We start from the raw sequence: 8453 nt of genomic DNA, 5'->3' as shown, positions 1-8453 counted from the left end.
CCCCAACGATGGGTTACTATTCCTCCCACTGTCACCAACAATAGGGTACTATTCCTTCCACTGACACCAATGATGGGGTACTCTTCCTCCCACTATCCCCATTGATGAGGTACTATTCCTCCCACTGACACCAATGATGGGGTACCATTTCTCCCACTGACATCAACTATGGGGTACTATTCCTCCCACTGACACGAATGATGGGGTATACTATTCCTCCCACTGACACCAATGATGGGGTACTACAGTATTCCTTCCACTGACACCAACATCTGGCCCTCCTAAAGTCTGAAGGACAGTAAACCGGCTGTTTGTTTAAAAAGTTTGAAGACTGTTCTAGAGGGATTCCACAGGTATAATATATGCATGGTTACATTGGTCCAAGCTGGAACAACGTAACTATGTAAAAATATCCATACCTGGAACTCTTCTTTGATCCTTTCCCATATTATACAAAAATACATTGGCTGGAGTTAGGCTGGCTTTACATACTGTCACCAGTACAGTACAGCATCATCATATAACTGGTGTGGCGGTGATCAGGGACACTGGTGACAGTATGAAAAAAATGTAATCTTTTTTTCAATTTTTTAATTACTTTAAAAGAAAAAAAAATAAGATTTTTCTTTAACACACTGTGACCAGAGCAATATAATGTTATTATAGTAATATTGTACTACTCTGGGGAAGAGATGTGCCCCTATTCGGATGATTCAACCTCTCTATTTGTCCTGTTTACCATTATCATTGAGAGTAAGGCTCGGCTCACAGCAAGGGTCCGGTGCGTCCTGGTTCACTGTTTCAGGCCTAATTTCAACCCGAATTTTGGCCTGAATTTGGATCTGAAATGGACCAAAAGACGCACAGGTTGGGGACCGTTTGGGGAGATATGTAAACCAGTTCCATAGAGAGCCAGTGAAAATCTTCTGCTATTGCGAATTGGATGCAGGGGTCCCACAGCATCCAATTCACAATGGTGTGAACCCAGCCTCGGGGCCCTTTCACACTGATACGTTTTTTGTGCCCCGTGACGACGTCCTATTGATGACGAAAAGCGTAGGGTGGAGGAGCGACGTACTGACGTCACTGCTACACGCCTAGTCCCGGAAGCCACGGGCTGTTTTCGAGGCCGACCGGCACGATTTTTATGCTTATTTATTTCTACAACTTTGTAAGTGTTCATTTGTCTTATCATTATTTTAATTAATGTAAAGGGTTTTACGCCATGTGAGCCTTTGTTGTTTTATGGGGATTTCACAACAAATCTGAATTGACCCACCTGCGGACTATTTCCATTGAGGCTGAGGAGCCCACTGTGTGCCAGAGAGATCCCGGGCTGGGGTTACAGCCATCTGCTTGGTGTGGTCCCCTGTAATAAGGGACCACCGTGTTCCGGTGGTGGCATTTTCACTTGTCATTTTCTTTGGGAAATCCAGCGGTATATCACCATTGAAGAGCCACCAGTTTTTTACATGGATTTTTGTTAATTATTTTCACACGTCATGGTCTTTGATTAATTTATACGATCATCATCACCACTTATGGACTTTTTTCACTCAGTCACATGATTGGTTTATAGAGTTTGTTATCTTGAACTCCATTCTAGTTGTTATTATTTATGTATTCAAGTTACAGTACATATTTATCGATTTATACCATTATCAATTATTGATATCTCATCACTTCACCAGTTCATCACGGTTCATATTTACTCCAACAATTTTATTGCAGCATATTCTTTGTTCAATTTGTAGAATATGGCGTATCATTGTATTTAGCGCAGCTTCTTTTTTTGTTTATTACTGATACCGTTTTACCTTACAAAAAAATGCACGAAAAATGTTTCCCCTTAAATCCTATGGGACTTTTTACACCACTGCGCTATGAGTGCGGTGCACTTTGAAAAGTCTTGCATATTACATCTTTGGTACGATTTTGAAAAACCGCACCAAAAACACAGCTTCCCTTTGATATAAATAGGAATTGCGGTAAAATTGCAGTAAAATTGCACCCGCAATTTGCATTTTTGGTGCGTTTTTGAGTCAAATGTTCACTTTTCACAGGTGCAGGTGGCCCGAAAACGCAAAAAAAACGCAGGGGAAATGCATCTGAAACACAGCAAAATTGTGGTAAAAGCGCATATGCCTTTTTTACCGCGATTTTGCTGCAGAGCATTGTAATGCCCTGTACACACAATCGGACATTGATCGGACATTGATCGGACATTCTGACAACATCTGGATTTTTTCCGACGGATGTTGGCTCAAACTTGTTTTGCATACACACGGTCGCACAAAGTTGTCGGAAAATCCGATTGTTCTGAAGGCGGTGACGTAAAACATGTACGTCGGGACTATAAACGGGGCAGTAGCCAATAGCTTTCGTCTCTTAATTTATTCTGAGCATGCGTGGCACTTTGTGCGTCGGAATTGTCCACACACGGTCGGAATTTACACAAACGGATTTTGTTGTCGGGAAATTTTATAGCCTGCTCTCAAACTTCGTGTGTCGGAAATTCCGATAGAAAAAGTCCGATGGAGCCTACACAGCAAGCTCAGATCGCACATATTCCGTCGGAAAGTCTGACCGTGCGTACAGGGCATTAAAGGGGTCTAAAAGTGAAAGAAAATCCCAAATTTTGGATTGTCACCAGAACAGTAATAGAGGTGAAGTCTTCCAATGGGGACACCAGTTCCAGGGATTCCCTCACTTTGGAGAGATTTCCTCTCACTTCCTGTTTGGCTATGGCATAGGACGTTAAAGGAAGTCTCCCCATTGGGATGCGGATGGCAAAAAAAATAAAAGAAATGACGGGGGTTATAGCCCTCACTTACACTAGCCAAAGTAAAAAAAAAAAAATTGCCTTTAGTTCTGCTTAAAACCATGCCACTTTATAAACAGACCACCTCTTCTTTTTTTTTTTTTGCTGTGGTCACACATCCCATTTATTTCATATCCTCATCTCTGCAATCAGGCACGTGTGGAGTATCTCGTAGCTCAGTACACTCGCACAACAGGGATTTCCACCACAGCTAGGAAGATGACGGTTCCTCCAAACCTGACTTAGCGCTTGAGTGTTAGTTGATTTTTGACTTTACAGCATACAGACATGTCGGCCTTAGGCGTGTTTGACTGGCTTCACAGTGTCATGTCATATTCACACATTGTGACACCTCACTTTCGTTTAAACAGTTCTACTGTAAACAGTTGAAGTGTCTAAATCCCAAGTAGACTACATAGGATCAACCTGCGAGGTCCCTGGAGACTGGAGAAGTGGACAGATTCAAACACATGCCAGGGTTCTGAAGATATGATGTGGAAACAATGTTCACTGAGATTACCCCTGATTTAATCCATAATTGGAGGGTCATCAAACTATATACCAGGTCATGACCAGTGTAGATAAGATGTCCACCTTATAGAAGACTTATTATAGACTTATTGACAGAAGCACATTTGTGAGGTCAGACAATGATGTTGGACGAGAAGGCCTGGCTCGCAGTCTCCGCTCTAATTCATCCCAAAGGTGTTCTATCAGGTTGAGGTCAGGACTCTGTGCAGGCCAGTCAAGTTCCTCCACCCCAAACTCGCTCATCCATGTCTTTATGCACCTTGCTTTGTGCACTGGTCCAAAGTGTACGGTGGAGGGGGAATTATGGGGTGGGGTTGTTTTTCAGGGGTTGGGCTTAGCCCAGGCATGTACTGGCCATCGGGACTACCGGGAGTTTCCTGGTGGACCCATGGCTCAGTGGGCCGGTTTCCAGACATCCCAAGACTCCCACAAGGTGCAGGAGTCTCCCGCATTTTGGCTGCGGCTCCCGGACACTCGCGACGCACTTGTGATATCCCGGCTGCAGGGCTGATCCTGTATGGTCCCCTGGTTCACAGTGGGGAATGATCAGTGTGGCGGGAGGGACAGCTGTGAACACACCAATCTCCCTGTATAGCTTTTTAGCCGACAGCCGCTTCTCCTCCTCTCCCTCCCGCAGGTGTCAGCTAAAAAGCTATACAGGGAGATCGGTGTTTACAGCTGTCCCTCCCACCACACCGATCATTCCCGGCTGTTTCCTGTGTCCTACTCCAGCCCCCTGTCCTCCTCCTCTGCACCCCCTCGTCCCCCGCAGCCAGCTTCCCTCCTCTCTTCTCCCATGGGCTGCAGGGGGGGGGGGACTGTCAGGATGGAGAGCGGAGGAAAGGACCGGTAAATATGTCATTTACCAGCCCCTTCCTTTAAATTCCAAATTCCTTCCTAAATTGGACACAGTAAGCAATTGCTACTGATCACTCCTGTGTCCTGTGAAAACTGATCAGAGTAAACTGTGTTAACTCTGCTTCAGTTTATGAATGAACAGGAGCCACCGTCTCCTCTCCATTCATCTTCAGTGCTGAGAAAGGAACTAGGGAATCTCTGTTCTCAGTCCCATTCTCTGTCTCAAAGTGGAGATGTCAGGGGTCTGTTTAGACCCCTGATATCTCACTAAAGCCCACCAACAGGGCTGATAAAAAAAAAATACAATACATATTAAAAAATTAAATTGTAAAAAAATTCTAAAAAAATTAGACTGCAAAAAAATAAATAAAAAACTACTGTTATCACTCCCCCCCCCCCCTACCAAAAAAAAAGCATTGTGAAAAAAATTAAAAACAAATTAAATTGTAAAAAAATCAATACGTAAAAAAAAAAACTACTGACACCATCCACTGCCTTACTGACGCCGTCCACTGCCACATGCCCCCCTCCCCCTTCCCCAGAAGCACTGTGAAAAAATATTAAAACAATAATAATAAACAACAAAATTGTAAAAAATATACTATAACAGTGACAGTGGAATGTTTTTACTTATTTTAGTTGCACAAATGTGTATAGTTTATATATTGTTTTTGTGCGTGTTTGCAAAATTGAAATGGGCCAGTCTGGATGAATTCCAGGGCCACATTTTTGTCCCAGTGTAGCCCTGGCTTGGCCCCTTAGTTCCAGTGAAGGGAACTATTAAGGCGTCAGCATACCAAGACATTTTGGACAATTTCATGCCCCCAACCTTGTGGGAACAGTTTGGGGGTGGTCCCTTACTGTTCCAACACGACTGGAAGAATGGTCAAAACTTCCCATAGACACACTCCTAAATCTTGTGGACAGCCTTCCCAGAAGAGTTGAAACTGTTATAGCTGCAAAGAATGGGCCAACTCAACATTGAACCCCAATGCTTTTGGTAATATAGTGTAGACGGAGAACATTTGATTTTGCCTTATTTGCAGAGAACAAATGTACATGCTGTTTTGTTGGACAACAGCTACGCATTTTTTTTTCCATATACATAAATATACCCCTAAGGGGATAGATAGTATAGAAAACTGAGGTCAAATGTTTTTAATTGATTTAAAAAAAAATACAGCATTTGGCCACAAGATGGCGCTAAGTATAATAGGAATTCTCTATGGTGCTTGGCACCATCTGGTGGCCAAAATGTAGTGTTTTCAGTTTTAAATCAATGAAAGGCATTCAACCAGCACAGGTAATAGCCTATTCTTTTTTTTCCATTTGTATATGCACTTTTATTGGGGGAATTGCTATGCAATTTTTTTTATGAATACACCACTTTGTATGCATGGACTTAACATGCAAAAAGTATGTATCACATACTAGTTTTAATATCAGTACAATTTTCAGTTCATTGTTCATTTAATACCAGTAATTGCAAAACTACCATCTCCATGGTAAATCTGCTCTTTATACTGACATAAAAAAATTCTGAAGTTTGGTAAAAAAAAATAGTAAAATTGCCCATCCTCCGCATGTACGTATACAGTACTGGGGGAGTACCAGCATTCCTTTACAAACCCCAGATTGCTTTCCAACAGATGAAGCATTTGTGTGGGAGTGCCGAGCCACATCTCCCACCAGTCCCCCCCAACTCTACAATAACTAATAAGGAGCATGTATTTTCCTTTTCCTCCTCCTATGGGTGGTATAGGTGCTTGTCTGCAGCTGGAAAGAATCAATACCATAGAGAAGAGAGCTGTGGAAGGTCCCTCTCAGTATGCTGAGTAATGATTACCTGTCTTGCCTCCTCCACCAGACGAACCGCTTCCTCCTCCTCCCTTGAAAATCCTATGTCTATACTATGCACTAACGTCAGCAGAGACTGCTATATTATCTGCTGTGAGATAAAACATAGGAGTGTTACGGCTGTAAAAGACCAAGTGGCCCATCGAGTCGGCTCCATTTTTTTATTTTTTTTAACCTTTGTTTGTCCCAAGCATGTTTAAAGCTGGACTCCAGGTATGATCTTAACTGCATAGGTCCATTGGTCCAGATGGACACAATGTGAGTATGTATATCTCTGGACAGCCTTTGGGGTGTCTCTTTTGTCTCCCATATTCAGTAATGGTAAGCTGAAGTCCTTCCCTGAACTACAAAGTCAATTTAATCTACCTCCTTCCATGTTTTACTCATACCTTCAGCTCAGGCACGCAGTGGGTGCACAGGGAGATGCAGGGGGTTGAGTGATGTCATCTACCCCTATATTCCACCTATTGCAGTCTAGTACTGAAACTAAGGGTATTCTATCACAATGTTACCAGATGTTGCTGACACACTATCTGAGGGCATACCCCATTAAGGCAATATCCATGTGGGAAACGGACCTAGGACCAACTTGAGGGCGACCTTTGGGATGAAGCATTGCAAGCAATAACTATTTGCTCTTTAAATGTAGCACAAAAAGTTTCACAATTATACATTGTACTCAGGGTGCATTACACCCCCTCAAAAGCTCCACAAGATGGGCAGGTTGGTGGACCTCTAATGCCGCATACACACGAGCTGACTTTTTGACCGGACTGGTCCGGCGGACCGAGTCCTGCAGACAATTCGACTGTGTGTGGGCTTCATCAGAACTGCAGCGGACTTTTTTAGTGGAAAATCTGACGGATTTTAGATTTGGAACATGTTTCAAATCTTTACGTCGGAACTCCGCTGGACCCAGTTCCTATCGAAAAAGTCAGCTCGTCTGTATGCTAGTCCGACGGACGAAAACCGACGCTAGGGCAGCTATTGGCTATCAACTTCCTTATTTTAGTCCGGTCGTACGTCATCACGAATCCGTCGGACTTTGGTGTGATCGTGTGTAGGCAAGTCCGTTTGTTTGGAAAGTCCTTTGGAAGTCCGCTCAAAGTCCGTCGGATAGACCGTCGGACCAGTCCGGTCGAAAAGTCCGCTCGTGTGTACGCGGCATTAAACCCTATTCACTGTATACTGTGAGTTCTGGAAGAGGTGGTCTCGGAGGAGATGGTGAGGACCACATTCTCCAGGGCGTTGTTTCAGGCCTTAAAACTTATTCTGATGGGTTGGAAACCGACCTCACTGTCCACTGTCACCTCATGGATAGCACACATGGGGAACATGTTATGGAAATATATATCTGTCAACACAGGGGGAGCCCGGGTAGATTTGAACATATTTGGGTCACCATGGTTGGATACACCAGGATTGAGTCCCAGGGAATTAGTGATGTCCAGGCTTCTACAATGCCTTACAGGATAACTATGTCATGTATGTGACACAATGCACCGGTTATATAAATGTTATGAACAAGATGTGATGTTATGAGACCTTGGTGAGTGTGTATAATACTTTTGATGGAAATTTGACAACAATGGTATGTAAATGTAGACGTTTGCAATTGCAATGTATGTACATGGGAAGTTGTTTACATTTGTTTAATAAAAACTTTCTTCATAAAAAAATAAAAAATAAAAAGAGTATGTATATCTCATACCTATGGGATCCTCTTAGAAGCTGTAAATCACCGTAGTAGTCTCTGCTACTACAGTAATCGCTGCTGTCTTCTGAGTTCTGTGCCGAGTGGCTGCCTTTCTGCATAGTGACCACAAGGGGTCACTCAGAACCAGTGCCATTCACAGAACTCCTTGTCATTTTGTCAATGAACGCAAGATGTTCTAAGATTGGACGAGATTAAGAGGAGGGGCGGTGATGTCACGATTTCCACCACATCCAATCAGAGAAGGCCTTGTAATCACTAGAAAAAATAAATAAATACGTAGCACCCTCTAGCTAGTGTGCTAGTGTAAAAAGGTTAGTTGTTAAAGTGGGCAAATTCGCTTGGCTGAGAGCCAAGTCAGGGTTGAATCTGGGTCAGGGTTTAGTGACTCAGGGAAGATGGATGACTTATCTGAAAGCTCTTCTGGTGCCCCCCCCCCGTTTTCTGGAACCTTGGAGAAGGTTCTAGGTGTAGTGGGTGGAAGCTAGGAGAGGGCTGCTTGGCATATTTATGAGGTTCTTGACCAATCCCCAGCAAAAACGGGATGAAAGGGGCAATCCACCTCATAAATAAACATGAGTCATGCCAGCAGGGGCAGTCGGGTGGAAGATGGAGCTAGAGTGCTCAGGAGACTGTTGGTGGCCCCTGGGGGTGCTGGAAAATTCCCCCTAC

This window comes from Aquarana catesbeiana, linkage group LG06, assembly GCF_042186555.1.
Source record: "Aquarana catesbeiana isolate 2022-GZ linkage group LG06, ASM4218655v1, whole genome shotgun sequence".
In the NCBI taxonomy this organism is placed as follows: domain Eukaryota; kingdom Metazoa; phylum Chordata; class Amphibia; order Anura; family Ranidae; genus Aquarana; species Aquarana catesbeiana.
This window is presented reverse-complemented; position numbering follows the sequence as displayed.